Source organism: Lepisosteus platostomus, chromosome 17 (assembly GCF_059453375.1).
Source record: "Lepisosteus platostomus isolate fLepPlt1 chromosome 17, fLepPlt1.hap1, whole genome shotgun sequence".
NCBI lineage: Eukaryota > Metazoa > Chordata > Actinopteri > Semionotiformes > Lepisosteidae > Lepisosteus > Lepisosteus platostomus.
The window spans coordinates 21,012,879-21,039,372 of NC_142627.1; the positions used below are offsets into that span (position 1 = coordinate 21,012,879).

At 37.6% G+C, this 26,494-nt stretch overlaps 1 long non-coding RNA gene across 1 annotated transcript in view; it reads left to right on the top strand.

Annotated features, from left to right (window-relative positions):
• Positions 1-26,494, top strand: part of LOC148646353 (uncharacterized) — a 33,348-nt gene that overhangs the window by 3,836 nt on the left and 3,018 nt on the right. The gene's annotated exons all lie outside the window — the stretch shown is intronic.

Genomic DNA, 26,494 nt, shown 5'->3' on the forward strand with positions numbered 1-26,494 from the left:
GTAGGTGAAAAGGATGGGACATACTGTAATCACCTAGTACTGTATCCATCTTTCCTATATTCTATAAATATTGCCATGGAAAACTGGCATTCAGGAATGGTGGAAAGTATTGCAAAGAGTTGTGCATTAAATTATGTAAACGACTGTGAAGTGGAAAGTAATTTTGTACATAGTGATCACAGGACTCTTAAAAGCATCATTTGATGATTAAAAGAGCTTCCCACAGTTTCAGATGAACAGCTGTTCATTAAGAATGAATGTTTTTAAAGGTTACTAACAATTTGTAAAAAAAATCAACCTATATACAGTACATTTGTTAATATAATTTCTCCAAAATACCTCTATAGTTAAATACAAGCATAAGTTCCTCAAAACACTAATAGTATATGCATTTTTAAATGCATTACAAAATGTATCCCTTTTTGTTCCTCCACTTCAGACTGTGACTGCCAGTTTTGACTGTGGCAAGACGGATCAGAGGGATGAGCATGGTGATTAACTATTGACAGTTCAGACAAATTGTGAAAACAGTTATTACTCACCTGACACTGTTGACAGGCCTGTTATTTGAGCCTGGATTCCTGAATTCATTATCTTGCAGAAAGGCAGATGTTTTACATAATATTGTAACAGCACTGCATGCTGCAGCGACTTGATGAGTCTGGGACACCTTTTGATTAATGATAGTTAAATATTCTCACCACCCATGAAAGTAAGTTTAAATAAAATAATATATTTCAAAATTACGAGAATTTTCAATTCAATATTAAGGCAGAAATGTGCGTTTCTCTTTTTATCGTTTTAAGAGATAATTGCTGTTAACATAATATAAGATACACTTAACAAGCTTGTTTCTATTTACTGCCCCCCCCCTCATCAAACTGATTTGTTTTTTTCTTTTTAACTTTGAGTACTAAGCACAGTGAAGCCAGTACCAAGAACATGGATGCTCCCTAGATACAAAACTGTTTCAGTAATAGGTCTCTTGTTGCTTCCTGCATTATTGCTCATCCAATTTTAAGTGAGTGTCCAGGTAGTGATAACTGGTAACATACTGTAACACCGTGCACCTCAGAATACAGATGGGTCCTAAAAACAGGAGCTTCATTAAGTAAGTGCAAAGATGAGTACTTATACTGCATCCATGATGATCACTTAAAAAATGCAAATGGTTTATCAATTTACATATTTTGGAGATATGGACTCTACTCTTAAAGCCTTCCGCTGTTTTGCTTTTTCTGAAACAAAAAAATACGTCTAACATGAAACAAAAATGATTTCATGATACCATAGCAAAGCAAAGGAGCTTGACAAAATTTGATTATTCCAGACATTGTTTCTTTCCTGGCTTTTGTGCAAAGCAAAATCAACACCACTTTCTTAAAGTATATTTAAAGATCTAAGAGATCAAAGTTCCTCCACTCTGAAGTTCTGAGGACTCCATTATATTCCTCAATGAACAACAGTGTCACAGTCTGGCAACAGAAACTCTTGAACAATGGTTAACCTATTTGCAAGCTGACATCTGTTGAAAATACTGAAACCTCTTAGTGAACACCAAAAACAGGCTGTGAAGAAACAGATTTAAAAGAGGTTTCCATCTTGTAAAATCATAGATGCAAGAGATACTCTGTAACTGAACACAAGATAAACAGGTTAGATTAAATTATATGGGATTACAAGCCAGCAGCCATATCACAGTGCAACTGGCAAACCAATGACATTAAGCAACTGAGCCTGGTCAGTGGATGAAAGAGCTCCTGGGAAAAACTAAGGTTGCTGCTGGAGGAGGTGTTAGTGGGGCCAGCAGGGGGCGCTCATCCTGTGGTCTGTGTGGGGACCTAATGCCCAGGTATAGTGACGAGGACACTGTACTGTACAAAGGCGCTGTCCTTCGGATGAGAAGAACGTGCTCCTATTTGGCTTTACATGGTAATAGTTCTGTTAATATAGCAAGCTTGTTTTCAAACAAGGACAAGAATATCTTGATAAAATAAAGAAAATTAAACTGTATGGAACTGTATCAACAAGTGAAAGTGAAATTGAACTTCATGAAGGCTCACATGGGGACCAGGAAGTTTATCTTCCCCTCCCAGTGAAATTCCACAGTGACACTTTAGATCTCATGAGCCACGTGGCATTCTTACAGCAGTATAGCGTTGTCTACTGTATATTCATCAACCTATACAGCAGATCAGAATCATCGAATCAAGTTGCTAATGTCATTAATCTAAAGTGTTTATGATCCAATCAACTTTCATCAAGTCAATATTAGATCTTTTTTTCGGAACAAAACTGAGACAACACAATTTTCTACTCAAATTAACACTCCAGATAGCTGTTTGTTATTTTACTCCATTGCTGTCAAGAGGACATTGCACTTTTTCAGGAATGATGATTCTACAAATTGGGTTGTTTGAGTAAAAAAGGCGTTTTAATAGAGACCCTATTTTAGGCCCATGGATTCACTACGAAATCATTTCTATCTAGCATAAAAACATACTGGGAATAATTTTTTAACTGAGATAGTCAGAAAACTACCTATTGTTTTCAAGACGGCCATCTCTAAATGAATTGATTCTCTAAGCAAACACTCTAATAAACGTAAAACAGCAAGTGAAAATGTCCATGAATTAGACCTGGGACATTTCTGTTTACAAACTAAGCACTGCTGAAAGGTGATGTACTGTAGCACAAAATATCTATCTGTTCTGTTTTCTCAAACCAGGGCAGTTTGTTGCATGTACTGTTTGTGAGACTGTCTATCAGTGAATGGAGTTGAAGTGAACTTTTTTTTGCCCTCTCAAGAACTCCAAGAACTGAGACAAGTGCACATACTGCAACTGATGTACGGTATTCTTTTTCAGGCTATCTTTATTTAAAAATTCTTAACTGCAAGGAATATTTTCAGAAGTGCCTAGAATGAAGACCTTTACATAAGTAAGCATCATGTTTCAACAAACACAAGTTAATATCATTTACAAATTAACATCTATTTTAACATGAAAATACCTCGTCCATATACACATGGGATTAGCGCTTGCCTTTGGGATGTTTAGGCATGACTGGATATTTGGTGATGTAATACTGAATCTAAAAATAAATCAATACACACTTACATCAAGGTGATTGATTGTTTCAGCCTCTGTGGCTAGTTAGCCCAAAAGGCATGAAAGATTAATGAGATTATTTTTATTTGTATATATTTAGATTGATTTTGCTTCTCTCCATGTCTGTATTTAATTAATGTTTATTTACCATAAAAATGACATTATAACATACAGTGCCATATGTGAAAAAAACAAATGGTGCACAGAGAGGTACCAGGAAACAAGCTAGTTTAGAGTGTTGTACAGAAGTAGACTTCATGTACAGTACGTAAGCCCCTTTCCTTTTGAGGTGCAATATTTGGGGGGGGGGGGGAATGAGATAAAAATTGGTCTGGTCAATAGATCACAGACTTTTCTGCCTCATTTACACTGAAAGCATAGCTGGGTCATGGCTGACTGGCAGTCATTGCAAGCCAGTAGAAACTGAGTTCTTCACCTTTTGTCAAGACTAAGCAAAGCTGGGTGTTCTTGTTGAGGAACAAAATTAGGCAGAAGACATATGAGAAAATATTACTTTTTTCAGAAAAAATAATATAAACTTCTGTAGCTCTAGTAATAAATGCAGAGTTACATTTTTTAATTTTTTGTGTTTGGCATATGACTACATGTTATCTGTGCAATTTTGAAATGTGATTGGATTGTTCTTCAAAGAAAATACTTTTAACGTGTCTTAAGCATAATTACTGCTTTTTTATTACAATATGCAGCTCAAACTTCTCGCTGAACAAACAGCTGATCAATGTTATAGTTTTTTTCCACACAATTTGTTAATCAACAGAATAAAAATGGTGGCTTTAGTTTAATCAGAGACAAAATCTTTAACATCCCAACTTAAGGAGTTACATACAACATTGGTCATCCTTAAATAGATAAACAGGCTCTTTCTTCTCAGTTTTATTTGTGTCTATTTGCCTTTTATTAATAGATTTATAAAAATATATATTTAATAGAATCAATTCTATTAAAACTAAACAAATTAATTTGATCAGTCTGTGTATTTGCTTTTATGCTTGAAAGCTGGATATACTGTACCTTTATTCCTGTGTTGGTTCACTATCCCACATGTTCTCTTTTTCCACAGTATGGTATACAGTAGCTCCTTTTTTGCCATGATGGGCTAGTCAATAGCAATCCAGGCCGGCTAATGCAGTAGCTTGGCTTAGCCAGGTAGTGGTAGGAGGAATCGCCTCTGACTTCACTTGGCAAGCTGTGGAAATGGGGGATTAGCACTTGTATCTTCTATTATCTCTTGTAATTTGAAATGTCACACATTCAGGCCTGAGATCTTTACTCATCTAGGAAACTGCACATACTGTATCTAGAATATTGGTTATCAAAATTCCAATCAAGACTGGATCTTTAATATCATTCAATAACAATATTATACCATAGCTATTGGGGCTAAATCTAATACCAGACCTCCACAGCAAGTGATCAGAGAATTAAAAACTAACATACAGGATCTAAGAGATAATGTTATGGGAAAGTTTATAATACCGTTAACATGCTTCTGATCTCCCTGTCTACTGCCCAATGAACAGGATAATATCTGCTGTTTTAGAGTAGATATTAAGAAGAAAAAGCAATACTATACTAAAAAACGAATAAAAAGGAAAACTTTACTTAGTTTATGCCCAGTTGATTGCTCACAGGCTTACAGTGTACTTGGTGACAAAAACACTTATGCTGAACAGAAGCCAAAGCAACATGCCGCTGTTGAAGTTCTCATTAATTCTTGTCATCCTGTTTGTAAGTAAATCTCAGTTCAGCATTGCAGTAATTGTCTCCTTGCCATTCATCATAGCCTTGCCACAACAATGCTAATAACCTACATACACGGCAGTGTGAGCAGATTAAATACAGAAGATACAGAAGTGAGAACACTCATGACCACAGATGACTTTGAAGTGAACAAATCGGATCATAAGCATGTCTGAAAGTAGTCTACAGGCCTTCCGGGTGCCTTGAAAGCATCTGTAGAGCTCTGTATTGCTATTAGATTTCTCCAATTAAGACGATGATGCTGATATACAGTAACTTCTTAAGTTGCAGTGAAAACCTGCAAACACATCAGTCTTCTTATCACTGTGATCTACGGACATCCCTGCTTTAGGGTAAGCACTTCATGAGCATTTGGGTATCCCACAATGCTTCACTCAGTGTCCTTTGTTTAATTTCTGTGTCACTGTGACTCAAACTAGATGCCAGTACAGTATGTAAATGCAGCCTCCTCTTGCAGTCTGACCCTAACAGGACACTGCTATCAAAACATGATAACAAAATTCTAATAGTGTAGTCTGCCTACTGTTGAAGGCAAACTAATTTCAACAAATAAATATTCTCATTCATAGAAATGTGTTTTAAACTATGGTTCATAATCTTGGTTACATTTTCTGTTTTTGGATTAAAAAAATATATAATTAGTTTTTTCTTAGGCAGAATTTACATTTGATCCAATTAAAAAAATCTGTTATAAATCCTTCTTTGAAACAGTTAAGAAAGTATGTATGAGTGCTTAGTTCTAGTGTATGAGTAGAACTTTAGCCTGGTCTCCATAATATATTTAAATACATGTAAGAAGTTTTCTACTTCAATTTGTGCTGTTTTTAAGAAAAACAGAATATTAAAGATCATGTACAGTATGAGCATGTATGAAAGGTTGAAGACATAGCAGAGAGCATTTATTAAATAGTATTTTCTGGTGAATTGATAAAAGTTGCAAGCAGCACTAATCTACTTTGTGCTTACTCAGTTGCTCTCGGAAAGACACAGGCAATTTAACATAAATTTCCACAGCTGCCATTGACTGGCCTGTTTTTGTGAAGAAAGGGATTAAAAACAAGAAGACACTTCTAAACAAAACACAAGGAAGAGTAGCATTCACCAATATGAAAAAAATATCAACCTCTGGGGCATTTCAGAGGATGGAATTGGATTTGTTCAATGGATGAGCCCCCAGCTCCCAGCCCCATGAGGGATAAGCGTCGGCGTTCAATCTTTCAAGCCAAAGGAGAAGAATTTTGAAAATCCTGATTAATTCTCACACCTGCAGCTGGCAGATAAATATCATGAAGCACGAAGTAAAGCATTTAGTTTATCTCGCGCTCTTCAGAATAACCTTCAGATAAGCATTCTGGTTTCCAATAACATGTACCATTACACTTCCATTAGAAATGTTTAACATGCTCATAAAAACGCTCATATATGACATGATGTATGTATTTTAACAGTATTATGTTTAAAACATGATACATTTTAAATGTTTTTGGTTTCAGCTCTTAAAATTAACAGAAATCAATGGTTATATTGTTGATGTTCTGCTTTATGAAATCTTTAAAAACATAAAAGTTAATATCTTCGATTTCTAAGGTACTTACTTGGAAACTGGTGATGAAGTTATTCTAATAAAATACGTTACAGCATGAAGTGCTCTGGTACAGTAGATTCTGAACTAGCTAATGTATTGGGAAAGCTTTTATTGGCTTCCATGAAGTCAATACAATGAAATTAACCTTTTCTTTTGTCAATGGACAGAGGTAAGAATCAAAGCCAGCTCTTTATGAAATTTAGACAAGTCTTCTTTTAAATAATCTTAAGAGTCATATCAAATTGAAATAAAAAAAAATGCAGCTAGCAATGGGTGAGGAAATAATTGTTCTAGTGTTTGAGAGTTTAAGAGGCTGTCATGAACAACAGATGTACTGTACAATACTGTAAGATGTTTACCTTTGTATCCTTATCGGAACTGTTTTTAATCACCCCCTAATTAATCACCAGTGTACTAATCCTTATCCAAAAGTTGCCTATTCGTTGGAGGTGTTGCGGATCCTATCCCAGCAGTAATATGGGACTACCCACTTGGATAAGATGCAGTTCACAACAACTATAACTGTTTAATATTACTGTATATTTTTATAGTGAAGTGACAACTACAGGTACCTGGTGAATATATTGACTGTGAAAATACCTTGTTGCGCTGCAGAAGGAAACTGCATCCTTGAAAGTGGTTCAGACTCGTGAATGTTTTGGAGTATTGTAATAGTTTACTGTGCTAGATACAGTACGTGGACTTTTAGTGGTAACAAACCTGATGCTCTGTAGCTTGGCTCCAACCTTATTCCATTTAGTCTCAGAGAATCTTAGTAATGTTGTATGAAATCAACCCAGATTAAGATGTTAACTTCAGATCTACTTGGTGACACGTTGAGTCACATACATTTAAGGAAAACCTAAAAATCTAAGCAGAAGCAAGTTTCTTCCTTCCGTGGCAACAATGCCAATAAATCCTGGAGAGAAGGATAGACGTCTCAAGGAAAGGTTGTAGAGAGATAAGAAATGTGTGGTGTTATCTTTGTCCTCTTAAGGCAGGGTGTTCCACCTCAAAAAGCAAGGCAAATCAGGAAGAGACGATTTGGAGGCAAATAATACTCTCAAATGCTACTCCAGCACCATATTTCTGTTACTGAAGAGTCATATGTTTTGTAATTGAAGATATAAATTTCCTTTATAAGAAGGCACTTCCATAACTGATAAAACCGGTTCTATTCCCAAACTTTCAGTTTGCCAGCATGTCACAACAGCCTTGCAAAGTTTATTTCAGTTTATGGTTCTCGACTTTGATTCTTGCCCAGAGTACAATATACAGTACAAGTGATAGTACTGCAACAAAACTTTTTCTAGGTCAAGCTGTTCTCCGAGCAGTGATCGATGTAAATAAACATATTGAGTACTCAGCCTTTTGGATATACACATGAAGGGCCTTCCTTGAAGTGGCCTCATTATACATTCCATCAGCTGTCAGCACTGTTCTTGTAGTTGAAAGTACAATAAGGCACTGTGCTCATCAGTCTCAATATGCATAACGACAGCATCTCTCAGTTACACGAACACATACATGTATATGTGATGTACTGTAGCGAGCAGACTGAAGAATCCTGCCTACCCTATTAAAGAATTGTTAGATTCTAAAAAAGCATAGGCAACCCCTATAGTATTACTACAAAACATAATGAATTGTGTAACAACTGCTCATATACTGTAATATACAGTATGAATAGGTATTTTTAGATGCAATAGGGATAATAAATCAAAGTACAGCTGTTTGGCTTTGTTATCCAATTCTCAAACTGCTCCTTTTTATATGTAGCCCAAGGATTTGTTCTTGTACTATATAGTATAGTGAACTTTAGTGCATTTGGTCTCCTGTCCTCAGTGAATCCCAATAGAACAGAAGTGACAACTTGGTGATTCTTCATTGAACTGTAGGCTATTATATCTAAAGGAATCTCACTTACTGTAACCTCTTGTCGCTAAGTCCTAAGGATTTATAAAATGCTGCTGGCGTGGATTCATGCTGTTTGGATATATAACTTTTTCTTTGTTTAACCATCTATTTTTAACCTTCAGCTATATATCCACTTGGCATTACCTGAATTCTGCTTATTAGATCCTAAGGCGTTTTAAACATTTTAAAGTTTGTATTGATGCCTTGTAGACCTCACACTCCCTTAGTCGGTTCCCTTATTGACATGTCTTGCGCTACAGCTCAGCCTTCAGTAGCATCATTGCAGGAAAGACACTGACTGACAAATGGTAAGGTAAAAAAACAGTAGAACAGAAAATACTTCTGACATTCTCACACATTTGCCTTAGTTCTGTGCTCTCTAGTGTCGTTTTTCTTTGCTCAGATAATTTTTTTTTCTGCATACTTTCAGATCCACCCGCTGAAGAAAGAGATTTTAATAAGAAACTTTTGAGTCTGTGTTGGTTATCCTAAACCCAACTCCTCCCCACTCTCACCACCATTCTTTTAAGTAGTTCAGTTCGATCCTAGTGAATGTGATGGAGGGACAAAATATGCAGAGAGACTTTGGCAGCGCAGTCATGAGGATGAGGCTGTAGAGGTTGATCTGTGGCTGTGGAAGGTTTTGTTTTGTACTGTGTAGGGCCATCCATCCTTTTTTCTAACCAAATCATCCAATTCAGGGGCACTGGGGAGCTGGAGCCTTATCTTGGCAAGCAACTGTGCAAGGCAGGATACAGCCTGGGTGGGACATCAGGACATTATAGGACACACACAGATGCAGGCAGTCACACCAGGGCCAGTTTTCCCAATAACCTGACAGGATGTCTTTGTACTGTGGGAGGAAACCAGAGGACCTGATGGAAATATTCAGATGACACCACCATCGGGCTCATTTCTGAAAACAATGAAGCACAAGATTGGCTAGAAGTAGATAGAGTTGTCACTTGGTGTGCCAAGTACAACTTAACACATCCAAAATGTTTGAGGTCATTGTGGACTTCAGGCGCTTGCAGGATCTCAAATCCCCCATCTCTGTCAATGGTCAACAAATAGCCATAACCAACTCATTTACAGTAAATTCCTGGGCACCAAATAGCTCTCTAAAATGGCACATCAACACAGACCATCTCATCATGAAGGCACATCAGAGACTGTGCTTCCTTAGACATCTAAGGAAGTTTGGAGTCAGTCGACACCTCCTTGTCCTATTCTACACAACCATTATAGAGAGCATTCCGGCGTCTTCTATTTCTGTGTGGTACAGAAGACAGACATCCTAACAAGGAAAAGACTTCAACGCATTGTTACAAAGGCCTCTAAGATCACTGGCACTGCTCTCTCCTAGGTTGAATCCTTGTACACCCAATGTATGTACCATCATACAGTACGTGCTAACAAGATTATTGCGGATCCATATCACCCCGCGTGGTTTTTGCATATTCGATTATAGAGTGGATTTTTATGTTCTGTATTGTGTACTGTCTCTCGTCCTGTATTTTAATCTGTATTGTATATTGTGCATTCTGGTCCTGTATTTATATTGTGTGTTATCATCACATGTTAAATGTCTGTAGCAAAGCTGTACCAACAACAATTTCCACTGGCCTCGGTCTTGTGGCAATATTCTATTCTATCCACAGCTGTCTTTATGTGGGTTCTAAGTACATATACAGTACAACAGTTCCTTTCTCCTAAACAAGATATTGACCGGGGAAGTATTCCGATTTTAAAACCCCCCCCTTCAAGAATGTTTGAATGCAGAGTGCGACGCCAAAACGTGGTTTTGTGTTCTTGTTTGTGCTCTGAAACTAGCCGATTACAACCGCTTAAAACTCTTTTCCAACCTTCGGTGAGCTGTGTTGTGACTTCCTGTTGACACTCCTACAGTACAAGGCTGCCAGAACCCCCCTCACTACTGGGAGGAGTGAGAAGTGAGCTGCTGCAAGGGAACACGGGGGATTGAGAGGGACGCGTGTCCCAGGTTTGAGATTTATATTTGTAGGCAAGGTGAATCGGGGGAGATTAGGATCTAAGGAACCTCTGTTATAAACTCCACTAATCCTCCATATACTGTTTTCTGTATGGCAACATAAAGCTGCTCAAACAGTATGCCAAAGTATGTAACTTAAAAAAGAAATTTACTGCAAATCAGCTCTTGCAGTAAATGACTGGCACATATTTTGGAAATTAAAGAACAGGTTTTCTAATGAGTTACATTGGACAAATATGGAAATCAGTCACGCGGACTGATCCCTCTGATAATTGTTGATAATGATCTATTATGGTGAGGTTATTTTAAAATTATTTAAAAGGCTGAGATTACACCTCATGTACCATAGTGTCTTTCAATATTGGGTAAAAAAAAATGTGGCTTAGTGAGAGCCTGCACATAGAATAAATGTAAAGTTGACATGATGCTTTCATATACTACACAATTCCTTTTTCATTTAAAATATTTTTGGTGTACAAATGGTATATTTACCACTACTCAGTCTTAAATTATCCAGTATTGTCTCAGGCAAATATTTGATTTCAATTAAGTTGATAATAGGACATTATCAAACTGTGCATTATGTATATTGAGAGGGGAAATGGTTTCAGATCAAGAAATATGACAGTTGGGGAATAGGTGTTCTGAGAAATGCATGACTTTTTTTTTTCTGTAATTGCTGAAGTGACATCAACTTGCAGCTTAGATTCTGTTTTTATTAAACATTAGAGATGAACAGAGAAGCCAAGAGGAAAGAACCGAACATATTTTAATATTCATTTTTGCTTTGCTGCTTTCAGGCAAGCAGATTTTGAAGTACCCTTATTATATTGACACATCCTTTGAAAGTCAAGATAAGAATAAGGTCTTAATTTCCACTACATTGGGGAGTTTCTATTAGTTATTTCAACCATCCTCAAGGGATAAACTGTCCTCTTTGAAATGAGTGAATTATTGTAAATACAAGTACTGTCCTATACTGTACATGAAACTTGCTGTGTATTTCATACAGTGCATATTGCACAGTACATACTGTAGGGATACGTAATGAAGTATTTGACATTTTTAAAAATCACTTAGATCTTTCAAAAATGTGATTTTCTTGAAGCAGTAGGAGTGCCAGGGGGTATTAAAATAATGCATTATTAAAATGATTAATTTACATATTCTAAACTGAATTTTAGAACGCATTATGCAATTGTCTTTTATTACTAACTGTGCTGACTTTTTTTTTACTTCTCATTTCCATGAGACACTATAGCTGTTGCTTCTCCACTGTGCTTTTGGTTTATTAATTTGTTTAGTTGCTCTACATTGTAAGTTTTTTTTTTCCAATACTATCTTTTGTTGCTTAGTTGTTTGGAAGCTGAGTTCATTCTTGATGCTGTGCTGAGTGGCTTATTTTGATGGCTGGAACCTTTTCTTACTGCTGCTCCTGCCTGATTCCCAGATTTCACCGCAGTTCAGCCACAGGTCTCTTATCCAGAGAGGATAGTCCTGGCTCCACGCCATTGATATTAATGCCAAAGGCTGGCTTGGTTCACTTTGTCTGTCTGCTTTTATGACCCTTGTTGGCTGGAAAGAACTGGTCCGGTTTTGCCTAATAGAATTCTGAGCCTCTTTGCTGGTACTGTATATTTTGTCCCGTCATAGGATTTCCTGTTGACTGTTGTGAATATTGCATTTTCTCTGGGCTTAATGTGTAATTTTGAATGACTGCCAGCCTTGATCTTTTTACAGATACTGTAAACTGAAATCTATTATTGGTTCAATAATCATAATCCCACTTTTCATTTTCTCTTGAATGCATTTACTCTCAATAGATATGGCTATATTGGAAAAATGCCATAACTTTGATCAGGCTATTAGGTTTAGCATTCAATCACGAATGTAAAGAAGTTTATATGCTGGCCTACTTGTGCAGGACTTGTTACATTCTTTGAACGTTTACTTTTTAACACAAAATTCTCAGCCTCTCCTGGGAGACCTGGTTTGCTATGCCCTGAAACCTAGTAGGTTTCCATTTGAGTTTCTAGAGCTATTAATTCTGCTACTGTACATCCAGTGTATGTAGGTATTTTACTCTGTGAACTGGGGCTTTTCTAACCACAAAGATGTCCTACTGATCGTTTAGCCCCTCATAGTAAACAGACTGCAAATTTTCAGAGGCTGAAAGTGAGGAATTGTACAACTTGAGAGAGGATCACAGCACTTATCTTAGAACAGCTCAGTCTGTTTGAGGCTTCTGTTGCTCTTTACAGTGACACTCTAAAACAGGTTATTGATAATCTAGTTCCTACAGAAATTCATCTTGAATTTCTATACAAATTAATGATCTATGAATACAGCAAAATAACTCCTATGTAGTGTCTTGGTCCCTGTTCCTATGCCTCTACTCAAAGTTTGCCTGTCTGCTTTTTGTCCCTTTGTTATTGATTTAACCAATGAGACCCTGTGATCTGGACTTGTTCCTGAAGGCGTAATGCCAGCAGCTATCACCCATGCGTTAAAAAACATTTCCTTGTCCCTCAGGAATTTAATACCTACTCATATTTCTAATTTCAGGTTTTTCTCAAAACTTCCAGAACAGGCAGTGGCATCTCAAATACTGTATATCTTGCATCCCAATGAGCTCTCTGAAAATTTTCAGTAAGTTTTAGACAGAAACAAAATACTTCAACAGCCACTGTTAAGGTAGTTATTACATTGCTGGTGACTTGACTATTGGAATCTTAATATTTCTCTCCTTTTTAAGTGCAATTATTCACTTTAAATCACAGCATCTTGATAGATCATATGGAAGACTTCCTGTTGCTCAGATAATGTGCAACCATGGACTTGGGTTTCCCTACTTTTCTCATAATACTCATGTACAGTATGTGCAGACTAAATCAGATAGTACTGGTGAAGTCTTTTTCACTTCATGTGTCCGATATTAAGATATGATACAGAACTCTCTTAAGCTAAAATGTGACTGAAATGTTCATAGTATCCAAATGTCAGCTTCTCGGAATTGGTGCCCTTAGTGTTGCTATTGTTCATGGTGCAGAAAAGGCCCTGTAGCTGTAACCTTCATCCACCTGCATAAATTGCCTATCTGATGCTGAAATATTAATACTGTACATACCCTTATTTAATCAAGATTAAACCTTCCTTACTGGGGGATTTTGAAAGATAAATAAATCATAAATATTATCGTATTTGTCAGCTCCCGTAGGACCGCCAGGCAGCAAACTCAAAAAGTCAGTCCCTACTCAGTCCACTAATCAACCAGTTTCTGTGATGACTTGATCTGTCAGGAGATCAATTCCACCTGTGCACAATTAATTTATGGCTTGCCCTCACCAGCATGATATTTAACACGGTACCTCCTGGTTCGCTCTTATTACTTCTTCTCTGTTCTTGTCGGTCTGTTATCCAGTCCCTGTTTTTTAAAAATTTCCCAGCATTACTTACACTTGTTCTATAGAGTACGTTCATGAAACGCACACAGGCAGTTTCGTCCCCTATGCCTTTAACCTGTGCTTGTTACCTCAACTTCATCCTTCGATCTCCCATGTGCACCTTGCCACATGTCTTCCTGAGTCTGAACTTTTGCTGGCTTGTGACTCTGTCCTTGGACTATACTTTACTGATGTTTTCCGCAACAACTTGCTTGACTGCTTCTTCAGCCTTGCTCATCCACCTGTGCTTGGGTTCACTCTTCTTCCCCAGACCGCTCAGCTCGGCCAGATCAGTGTAGATGTACATGTGCATATAAAAAATATAACAAGGAATTCCAAAACGAAATAACTCTAATCTCTAAATGCCTGGTATCTTGACATGAACTATGGAATCAATTTGTTCAGGTTTAAAATCACCGTTTTATTAAAGACAAACTTTCCTGAATTGCATACGGGATTTCATAACTCTCCATAAAATTCCTAATATTTATTTTAACAGATGCTGAGGCATCTCAAAAGCAGAAGGTATTTGGTTTCCGAGTTTTGGCACCATATAAAATATGTAATTAATTTCTTGTTAAATCTGGAAAATAGTTTATACACATTTCCAAGCGTGACAACTGTCAGTGCAAAATGATAGATAATTTCACTTGAAAACAAAAGCTTGAGGCCACAGGAACAAATGAACAGATAGGCAATAAACAGTTTAACAGAGTGCTGGGTTTTCAACCTAATTAAAGCAACAGGAATATTTCATGTGGCTTTTATTCAAGCCCTATGAAGCTTTTCTGGTGATCATTATGTAAATAGACCGTCTAGAAATATTTTACATTTAAAAATGGAGCTATTTTAGCCCCAAAAGGAACAATAAATATAAAGAAAAGCTAGAATGTACATGTACACATGCAAAAATAAATCTGAAGCTGTCCTGATTATTCCTTTGAAACCTGGGACTGTCACCAGAGAAACTGGACGTTCTTTTGCAAGTAGATTTATGAAGGGTTTTCATACCAAAATAAACTGACACTTTTTGTCAAATAAGTATAAATGGATGTTGTAAAAACACAGGAAGCATGCATATAGTGCAATTTAGGAGCTCAGATTCACCTTTTAAATAGCAACCATTGTAAACATGTACAGTACCTTAACTTTATGCTCACATCTAGAAAAAGAACTTTATTCCGGTCCCAATTTCATCTCAACAAACATGATTATTCCCTGAGAATTTACTCCTGATATTAGACATGCCATCCATTTATTCTATCCCAAGTGCAATTCCAAAAGTCAATTTTACTTGGCAGCTGCAGTTTCAGCAGCTAACTGAAATGAAATCTCACCAATACATACCAACACATCTCCAAGTCCTAGAACAATCCATCAACCTATTTGTTATTTAAAGGTACATACTGTATACTATACCTTTATTTACACAATTTCTACCACCTATTACGTTTCTCTTAATGTAGAAGGCCTGTCTTGTCTATTTTGGACATTACTTGTTATTGGAGAATAACATGCTGCCCCTTTTCCACCTCTCTGAAAGTGGAAAATCTGGACATCATTGCTGGATTGAGGTATAGTTAGGCAATGATCAAATGGAGGCAGGGGGAAAATGATACTAAAAGGCACAAAAAAGGTCACAGAAACTGGTCTTTTTTTTTTCTCCAATGGTCATGCAATCTGATTTATGCTGCCACAAGCTGCTGCATAAGCTTTTTCATAACGAAATACCAAAGTGTTAATCAAATGATTTCAGTGTAGAAATGTAACTAGATCCTGTCACTAGTGTTTAAAGGTTTGAAAAAAAGTTGTAATTTGAATGGTTTCGATCTAAAAATTATATTTCTTAAATGCCTTTTTCTTTTGATGACAAAAATAAGTGGCTTCATCCAATGGGGGGGGGAGGGAAACTATATGCTCCCATTTTCTGGTTTCCATGCAATAAACAAAATTACTAGACTTTATTATTGGACACAACAAATAAGCTACAGTGCAATTACATTAGTTCTCCACACCATAAGCTGAACCTCAGACCACAACAGAGCGTTTTCACCTTTTGCATTAGGAAAGGCGACATGACTTATTTATTAGATTGAGATTGCAATCAGCCGTGAGCACTGACCTCTTTTACATTCCCCATTCTGTTTGATGCCAGTAGCCAATTCATTTTGTTTAGAGATGAAACCTGTAAGAGATATTTCAAGGGTAGAGAGATGCTCCTTTCACAGTGGGCTGCCTCATATTCAGAATGGTTATTGACCAAAGGAAAGTATTCTCCTACCAGTCTGTGAAGAAGCCCAACCATTTTAACCCTTTAACCCTTGCTTGGCTATCAGTCTGTTAAATGTTAATGCAGTTCAGAATGATCTCCTTAGAATCCAAGACTACAGTCATAATATTTTTTCTTATCATCCTTCTTATTATTTTTTCTAATAATGCTGATTATCTTTACAATTATGAGCTCCTTACATCATTTCCAACTTGAATATGGTCTCTAGATGACAGAGGTCCTGATAGCATTTTTTTTCTCTTTTTGTCCTTTTGGTGACAAAGAAAATGCTCTCCAAATAGTGTGATGACAGACTATCAGATATGCTTTGTAAATGACAAGCTATTCCAGGGCAAGTAACCAAGGGCATGCAGTAAGTTATCCATTAAAGATTCTCTATTCCGTACAATCCAAATACTATACAATAGAAGGCAGGTGAGTAATTTTTACAAATTGAGATTCAAAAATCTCCTGGTCCATCAAAGATTGCATTGAACACAAATTTGACATCTGATTGCAATTCAAGATAATAAAACACAGGAGGCAGGGTATTATGGATCCCTAGAAGATGGATGCCACTGTGGAAACACCTGTAGCGAAATGACTGAATGAGTGAGCCTTGAACGAGTCTGACAAATGGAGTCTGTGATACAGTAATTGATTTGCTATCTGAAATCACAGCAAGACTTTAGGGAATGTAATGACTACTGAAAGCAAAAAATGTATTGTTTACATACCACATTAGCATACACATTCAGTCTGTATATTTCATTATGTTCAAATGTCATACTTAGATATTTTGTGCTGTTTATATGATTGCAAATGATTAGAGAACATTTCAAAATAAATGAAACTGTTTATACTTTTGGCTTTTTCTTCTACACACAAACAAACCCAGTATAGATTAATATATTACCAGAATAATGTTATTAATGACATTACATTAATGACCACATTTAAAAGAAACATCTTTTTGTGCTGAAAGCTTTGGCAAGGCAAACACTTTCAGATGCTTGCTTTCTCACCTGCAGCTTGTTGGTAAGACTTTCTGCAATAGCTATTTAAGTAAATGTCACAGCTCCCCCTGCTGCCAGATTCAGTTGTCTTTTGTAACTGAGAAGAGAAGAATAAACTTACTCCTGTGTGTTGTGTGTTGCAAATTCAGTTACCACTGCAAAAAACAGAGCTGAGTCACTACAGAAAGAGGGCTCTTTAAAGTGTGTAGGGAAATATGGCTTTAATTATCTGCCTACCACTTTTAGCCTTATTAAAAGATGCCTGGCCTGAGGAAACTAACACCCAAATTTAGCTAATATTTTACAAGCCTGTATCTAATTCTTTATCCCATGAAAACATTTCCAGTTAAAGCAAAAAAAAAAAAAGCAGTTTTACGATGGAAGGTCAATGGAAAAGGAGTTTAACATAATGTTTTAATCTGACAGACTACTGTGACTCAAAACAGTCATTTTTTTTCTTGGTGCAAAGGTTAATATTTTTCTCTTAATGTTCATTTTTCATATTCTTAGTATGGGTTATATATAAAAAATGATTTGACATTCTCAAACAGGACCATTCCACAAAAACACAACTCCTGATCCATGTGTTATATACTGTAGGGGCCATTTCCTCACCAGAAATTTGGCTGGGAGACACCCTGAGACTGGAGGGTTTGTGGAAGTGAGAAGAAGTCAGAAGATGGTGGAACTAGACCATTTCCCATTTGCTTCAGTGTGTTATTACTTAAGCAGTGGAAAAGTGGACTCTAAATAGTTCAGTTGAATTTCTCAAATCATTAGGGTTTAGCTTCCCATGTAAATAGTTATGGGCATTAAGGTGTGGTTCACTGCTCGAATCTGTAAATAACGGTTATATCACCACCAGTCTACAGAGACAGAGGAACAAAAGGGAGTCAAAGCTTTTCCTAAAGGGGAAAAAGACGCACACCTGAGGAAGGCTCCACGGCCGAAACATTGCGTTTCCTTTCTTTTCTTTTCAGCGTGGAATAAACCCGTTACCTGTTCCTTTGCAGCCTATGCATGCTGACGCAGCTACCTACAGTACTTGAGCTACTGATGCCTGGTTATGATGATTTGGCGGCATGGAAGGCATTTAGAAATAAGTTCAAAATGGCAGCTCAGGGAGGCAGCCTGGACAGTGAAGACACTGCACAGACCGCAGGGAGACTGCAGGAGGGATCTGCAGCTTGGTCCCTCCTGGAGGTGGAGAGTGGAACAACCTGCTGTTATGAGTGGCTAAGCATGACCTTGGCATAGCACTTCAGTACTATGGTACCTCCACCACACCTCGGCACAGCACGAGTGAGCTCATTCACCAGAGACCTCTGCTTCCTTTCAGCCCAGAGTCAACACTCTGTGCCAGGAGTGGAACAAAAGGAGCTTTCATGTGCTTACTGCACCACTGGCATTTTGCCACCAGGTATCCTTTGAACTGAACATAGCACTAGTCCCTAGAAAACACAAGGAATCCATAATTAGAGGCAAAACTCCCTAGAATGGAGTGGAGAGGGATGGAAGAACACTTCAAGGCAAGGGAAAGCGGGAAATCTAGGTCAGACAAAGAAGGTTGTCTGCCCCACAGCTTCAGAGAGCTAGGCCAAAGTAAAACAAATGTCAGAGCCTAGAGGGTGGTATTGCCAGGTTTCAAAACAACAATTAGGTGAATAAATAAAGGACATCTTTGTCTCATGGCAGGTACCATTGGCACGTGATGGAAAAGGAACCTAGGAGTTGTACATTCAGTACTGTCAGATACTAGAAAGGCAAAGTAGCAATACAATGGTACATAGAATGCCTCATTACAAAGCATACAGTATAGAGCTTGTTTTAAAATTGCTTAATGCTTTAATTAAAATATTTCTTGAATACTGTATGTAGTCCTGGATTATAATTGGAGAAAATTCAGAATAGAGCAACAAGACTGATTCCATAGCTTGAGGTAATGAAGCAGGACAACAGAAGTAAAATATAATCTTTTTTTTTAAATCTGTGTACAAGATGAGGATCTTGATATCTTCAGATTTTTCAATGGAATTGACAAAGTAGTCATTCCAAGTTCAATTAACAGAATGCATATTTAGTTAATTACTGTAGCACCCACTGTAGGTATTAACAAAAATAGAGGCCATACAGTGGCCTCTAGTGGTAGGTCAGCTATAACTCCAGCCCTTTCTTAAGAATTGTCTGCCAGATACTACACTGTATGTTTTACAGCAGCAGTATTGGTATACAGACGGACAGAAAAAAACAACAATATGCCTTCATATTTGCATAGAAAATCAAGTGTTAAGTAGGGATATGTCTGCAGGTATAAATGAGAACTTAAATCTATTGGTTTTGGAGTGAGAGAGTCAGTATCTGTGTTATGATGGAAGTAATTGGAATTCATTAAACAAGGGGTATGAAGGATTATCACAAATGGATTTTGCTTTACTCAAAACACGTGAATGATAAATGGGGGAGAGGGCAGGAAGATCAGCACCAATGCCCTACTGACATTTTCACAAAACTGCCCAGTCTGTTCTTGATTTTTTTGTTGATGAGCGTTGTTCATGCAAAGAATGTATTATCAAGATACATAATAGAGGCATAGATGCTATGAGAGAGATTTGATGGAGTTAGATTCACTCAGTAAATCCGAAACTGATGAGCAGTGATTGTTATCAAGGATTTTGTTCTACATTTAGCCCCACTATCCATACAACACAAGATTCCTGAGCAAACCGTGATGAATGATAATTGATGTTTGAAGACCGAGAGCTCTGAAAATGAAAGGGTCTCCCGTGACCCAAAGGGAAAGATATTGTAGTAGTGGTAGTACAAGTGAGACTTGTAGTGTTAACTTAATGGTGGAATATGGAGCATCAACAAAATGTCCCCGTCACGCTCTTGTCCAGAAATCACACTTAAACTGCTGATTGCTGCCAGATATAGCGTGATCTAGGAAGAGCGTGACCGCCCAAAACGTTCTCCGCACGACTCGCTCTGCGTGCTACAGTTCTCTAGTGCTCTGCAGCAAAGGAGCAGGTTTCGAACTTATCAGCACTGACGGGTGCCAAGTACCAGCACTGTTAAAACGTCCAAATAAATCCCTAGAAATAAGTGTCTAACTAACAATATAAGGATATATACTAAATAATTAACTGTATTGAAGATAAGCCAGATGCATTTCTCCACAATTATCTTTTAACTTTACTCCTGGATTAATCTTTTTTTTTTTTTTTTTTTTTTTTTTAAGTGATGTCTGTTATATTTAATATACAGTAAATAAGCCTTACAGAATCACGGGCTTTATTGCCATTTTGTTTAACAGCACCTTAATTTGGCATTCTTGAAAAGACAAATGGTAAGATCTTGTCACAGTTCATCAGCATCATTATACCATCAGTAGACCTTACTGGGCTGGCATTATTTTCTACAGAAGCAACATTTTCAGTACTCTGCAAATTTACCTTTCTGACTCTCCGAGATCTTGCCTGAGAGTTTGAACTTGTGAGCACAGTGACTACACATGCTGTATAGAAGAGGCCAGTATTTGACAGGATAGTTTAGCTTAAAAGCTGCTGCAAGGCAGAGATTATTTAACATGCAAGTCTATACACTACAACTAATATCGTACATAAGTTAAAGAATGCCTCTGCATTGTGAAAACGGATCTCAATAACAAAAACGAAACATCAAAATACTAATGAACAGATGTGGGGAAAAGCTGCCAATGTTTTAGTGCAGGCGTTTTTGCTTGCTGTAGTTACAGTAGAACAAAGAAAATAAACATGATTGGATAAAAATTTCAAATGACACAGATGTTTTTCTTTGGTGCAGATGTCTTTTAAGACAAAATAAATCAAGTTTTATTTTAAAATAGAAGCTGTATACCCTTAAATCACATGTAAAATATTTGTTATAGCTCAGATTTCACATAGATTTAAATTCACAATAATAATAATTGCTTACACTTACATAGCACTTTTCTGGACGCTCCACTCAAAGCACTTTACAGGTAATGGGGATCCCCTCCACCTCCAGCAGTGTGAATCCCACACCTGGATGATGCGGCGGCAGCCAGAGTGCATCAGTGTACTCACCACACACCAGCTCTCAGTGGGGAGGAGAGCAGAGTGATGAAGCCAGTTCATAGATGGGAATTTTTTAGGAGACCATGACTGGTAAAAGCCAGGGGGAAATGTAGCCAGGAGGCTGGGGTAACACCCCTACTCTTTTTGAGAAACACCCTGAGATTTTTAATGACCACAGAGAGTCAGGACCTTGGTTTTACATCTCATCCAAAGGACGGCTCCTTTTTTTTACAGTATAGTGTCCCCGTCACTACACTGGGGCTTTAGCAGCACCCCCTGTTGGCCCCACTAACACCTCTTCCAGCAGCAGCCTGAGTTTTTCCCAGGAGGTCTCTCATCCAGGTACTGGCCAGGCTCATGCTGAGCTTCAGTGGGCTGATAGTTGTGAGTTATTCAATAGAACATAAGAGAGGCTACAAAGAGGCCATTCAGCCCATGTAGTTCATTTGGTAGCCAGTAGTTAATTCATTCAAGGATTTCTTTCAGCTCTTTCTTGAAAACAAAATTGGTTTCAGTCACATAACTGGGAAGCTTTTCCCACAACCCTTAGGGTAATGGCATGACTCCTGTTCCTTGTTGCACTACCTTGTGATTTCAACTTGCGCCCTCTGGTTTGTGTTTTGATGTCCGTTCTGAAGAAGACCACTGTATCAGTGCCTTTGAGGATTTTGAATTGCTGACATCAGGTGCTTCTTAGTCTTCTCTGTTTTGGACTAAATGTGGAATGGATGTAGGGATCCTGGACATGTAGGATCCGATCCAACCCACTCCCCATGTCAGATTTGCCCCGCTCCCTGGTGGGATGCCACCTCCCGCTGCTGGTTTGAAACATGGCGTGTCATCACAGTGGCCACAAACTGGACTGGCCCGCTAGAGAACTGAGCTTGAGAGTAGAACTCAAGGTTACTGAAAAGTAAAAAGAAAGAGTAAAACGTTCAACATTGAGGCTGTGAGGGCCCCCTTAAGCATGTGAAGAAGGAGAGAGGGGAGGAATAGAGGGGAGAGAGGAGGAACAGAGGGGAAGGATCACCAGATTTTAAGGTGAAGGAGAACAGTGACACAAAACTTCTTACAAAGGGAAGCATGAGGGCCAGCATTATGTGAATTGAAAGGATGTACTGTACTGTAGAAGTGGATTAGTTGCATGCTGGTGAATGTGTCATCGGTCCTACCACTTTCTAAGTGCTATATCCAGTCCCGGGTCAGAGCCTATCCAAGCAAGCATAAGGTGCAAGGCAGGATACATCCTGGATGGGACGCCAGTCCATCACAGGGCAAATACAGCGTAAACACACACACAATCACATCAGTGTCCATTTTCCCGGAACCCAATTAACCTACCAGTATATCTTTGGGCTTGAAAGGAAATGGGATCACCTGGAGGAAACCCATGAAAACACAGGGAGAACATGGAACCCAAGGCCCCAGCACTATAAGACAACAACTGTGCCTCCCGACGAATGTATCAATTTTGTCTAAAGATGGCATACACTATAGGTATAAGTGTGCTGTTGGACAAGTACAGTATTTGTAGCTCAAACAGCACCGAGTGCCTGTAGCTGCTGTGGGCGGCTATGGAAATTGTGAGTAAATGTGAATGGCTGGTAGGAGTGGCAGTGGGTCTGCAGAAAAGATCTGGCAGGTGTCTGTTCTCACTGTTTCTTTTTTCACTTGGCATCTCCCACCCCACGTCTCTCCCTCTTATTCCTGCTCATCTGAGTAAAGCTCCACACCTGCAAAGTAAATTTTACTTTTTATCAGTGTAGAACTAATTTTCATTTGTTACGAGTTAAATAAATAGGTCACTAACAAGACTAGACTGCAAACAGTTACAGCTTCCAACTTGCTAAATCTAGTCATGAAATGGTGTAGAAAAGTAGCTTGCCAGACAGGTGGATATAAACGTTTGTTGCAAAGAAAGTACAGTATGTATTGGATAAAATGCCTCTCTAGTTACAAAGAGGAACAGAATTTTCTGAACTCAGAATTAAGAAATACAAGTAGGTTATGTGACGGCACAGTCACAGTGGTGCAGCGCTGGGGACCTGTGTCCGGTTTCGGACCTGGTGTTTGCATGTTCTCCCCGTGTTCCTGTGGCTTTCCTCCAGGTGCTCTGGTTTACTACCACGGTCCAAAAACATTCTGGTACTGTACTGTAGGTTCATGGGCCTCTGGGAAAATGTTCCCTGGTGTGATTGGTATTGTGTGCATGTCTTTGTGGGCCATGCACTGGGCTGGCAGCCCTAGCTACGGTCTACCCTCCATTGCGCCCGTTGCTTGCAGGGATGGGCTCTGGCTCCCCCTGTGACCCTAAATTAGAGGAAGTTGTTTGAAAATGGGTAGAAGGAAGTAGGTCATATCATCATCTTGTTATATGCTGGAACACCGATTTTTGACACCTTCGACTGCTGTCCCAAGGCTGTCCAGCAGGTACTGTAAGAGCTGGCAGCCTGAACAGTTTTTCAAGAGGATTAAAAGGGTCAGACTGCTATTTCATTAGAGAGACTTACATTCTAAAGTTTTAGAAGATTTTTTTACATTGTTTAGCTACATACTGTTTTTGTAACGATTTCTAAATAAACAAGTCGTCCTTTAAAAAAGAATAAAAACAGTGCGCAAAAGATCATTCTTAAAAATAGAATGCAGGGTTGAATCAGTGCCATAATGGTGGTGACAGATGACTAATATTTCTTAGTTCTCGGGAACTAAACTGGAATGCACGCATGAAACATCAGTTTATGTAATACACAACCAGACGGGAACAACTGGTTGGATATCATGTCGTAGACAGTGGCATTCATCACATGAAAAGGCTGTTTCTATCCAAATGGTGACGTTAAGTGTACTGAAAGTGTATTTGTGTATGAGCCTGACTACCTTAGATTACTCAGTTGGTGGATTTACTCGCAGACCTTAATATTTTTAAGGAGGCCCTGCTGCACTTTCCTCCTCTAGCTTCTATAGTGCAGTGCAAATAGAATGACTGCCTCCTTTAAGACTATCTAGCCTTGACTCGGATTCACATCCTGCTGCAGCTGGCCTTAATATCAGATTACCTCACTTTGCTTTTTTCTTCACTCTGTCAATTAGCTTTTTAATGAGCTTAATCAAAAGCACTCTAATTGCTAATACATCAAGGAAGACAGAGAGGTGGCTAGAGTCAGAGAGTGGTAAGAATAATTACTATTTATTATTACTGTGTTATCCCTTTTAGGGGTTTGTACCATAAGGTCATATCCAACAAAGTCATTAATCTTCTCGTGGGCACCTTTAATCAAGGCTAGCCATGTGGGCCTGTGAGTATAAGTTTCATTTACATTTCTCTAAATATCATGCCCATATCCATTGTATAATTGGAACATGATAAGTGAAAGCTTTCACGTACATACCAAATCCTAACTCGCAACACGAGTCTCTTTGACGCTATTAAGGGTTGGTTTTATTTTTTTATTCCAGTTAAAGCTACAAAGCAGGGCAGGGAAAACTGTCGGTATCAAGAAAAACAAATGACTACTCCCATAAAGTTGTTTTTTCTTGAAATGATAGCTGAATTGCGCTTTATTCAGGATAATTAAGGATTTATTGTAAGAGACAGCACATCCTATTCAATCTTCATCTTATTAATAGAATGAATATGAAAATTACAGTTCTGATGTTTGTACATTGGTTTGCTATAAACAGATGGAATGAACAGAGGTTATATGTTCATAAGAACTAAAATAATTAAAAATCACATCTGAACATTCTTGTAATGACCAGTCCATTTTTACTGCACCTTTTATAAATACACCTTCTAAAAGACTGATTTTCCCAAAATTTTAAATTGTAAATATTATTTCACTCTTCAAACACATGGTCTCCTAGAAGGATTGGCACTGTAAAACAGAACTCTGATAGTATTTATGGTTGAAAAAGATGAAGCAGAATGTGAGTCTTCCAGATTATCAAAGCCAATTTTAGGTATGTTAATGGTTTCATTATCTCCACTGCAGTACATAAATCAATGTGTCTTGCCTGGGTCTCCAAATTGTTCTATTCTTCTGTAGCCACTGTTGATCAAGCTTTACAAGCAGTTAATTTCATGCTCAGAATCCAACTCGAACAGCATTCCTGGCTCAAGATTCAGATATGGGACTGACGATGAAACAAAGGTTGAAAAAAGATTGAAAAAATGACCCAAAAATCATGTTGACTACATCTGTGTAATGTGTAGGTTTATAATTATGCTTTGCAATTTAAGAGGGTGTTTAAATCTGACAATAAACATTTACTTTGGCTTTATTAATTAACTTTAATCCATCTAGTTCGCATTTTTCAAATGTGCTAATATCCACATCTCCATGGTTCAATAAATAGCAGTTTGTTTTAAAATCATGCAAATCCACTTAAAGATGCTTAAAGTCTACTTAAAATTCAGGTGAAATTAAATACTTCCAATCCTTTATGTTATACAATATTTCTTCTTTATAAAAAGCCATTTTAACCACTAGTAAATGTTGTTCACAGAAATAAAATACCAGTGAGTCAGGCTATGTTGAGAAGACCCAGTGTTTAATTGTCTCAGGATAATTAAGCTCTTTGAGATGATTGCTTTCAGAGATGTTATTTAAACTAAAGGTTATTATTAATGGAAAAGAGAGCATTTAAGTTATGCAAGGGTTTGGTTCCAGAAACCATTTCATAAATCAAATTTCTCTGTAATGAAACTTATATTTTTTTTAATTTAAAACACAAAAATATGTTTTAAATAGATTCTGTAGAAATAAAACCATGGGTTCAATAAGGTAAGGAAGCTATTTACATGGCCAAAGGAAGTTCCCTTTTATGTATACATAACCATAAAAATACACTAATCATAATCATTTAATTTACATGTGATTTAAGGAAAGTAATACAGTATTTGGGAAATGCAAGTGTCACGTAATCCAGGGAGTGCCTATACAGTACTTGTATTTGAACAAATCAGAGTTTTCTTCATTTATAAAACTGACATGCTATGATTGTGTAAATGTGTTATGCTGTTAATATGAATTGAATACCAGCAAACTGGACCTAAGAAGGTTACACTGGTAACCTTCAACAGAAGGCAACTCAACCCATTGTGTCTGCTGTTTATTAGATCTTAAAAGAAGCAAAGTTCAGTACCAAAATCTGTATTTGAGCCTAAATTATAACGAATTGTCTTTGGTTAATCATTCTAATAATAAGATATAGCTAAAGTATAATTATCTGCCATTAAAGTGTATATTTTGATAATAATGCTATTGTATGGTTCTTTCTAAATC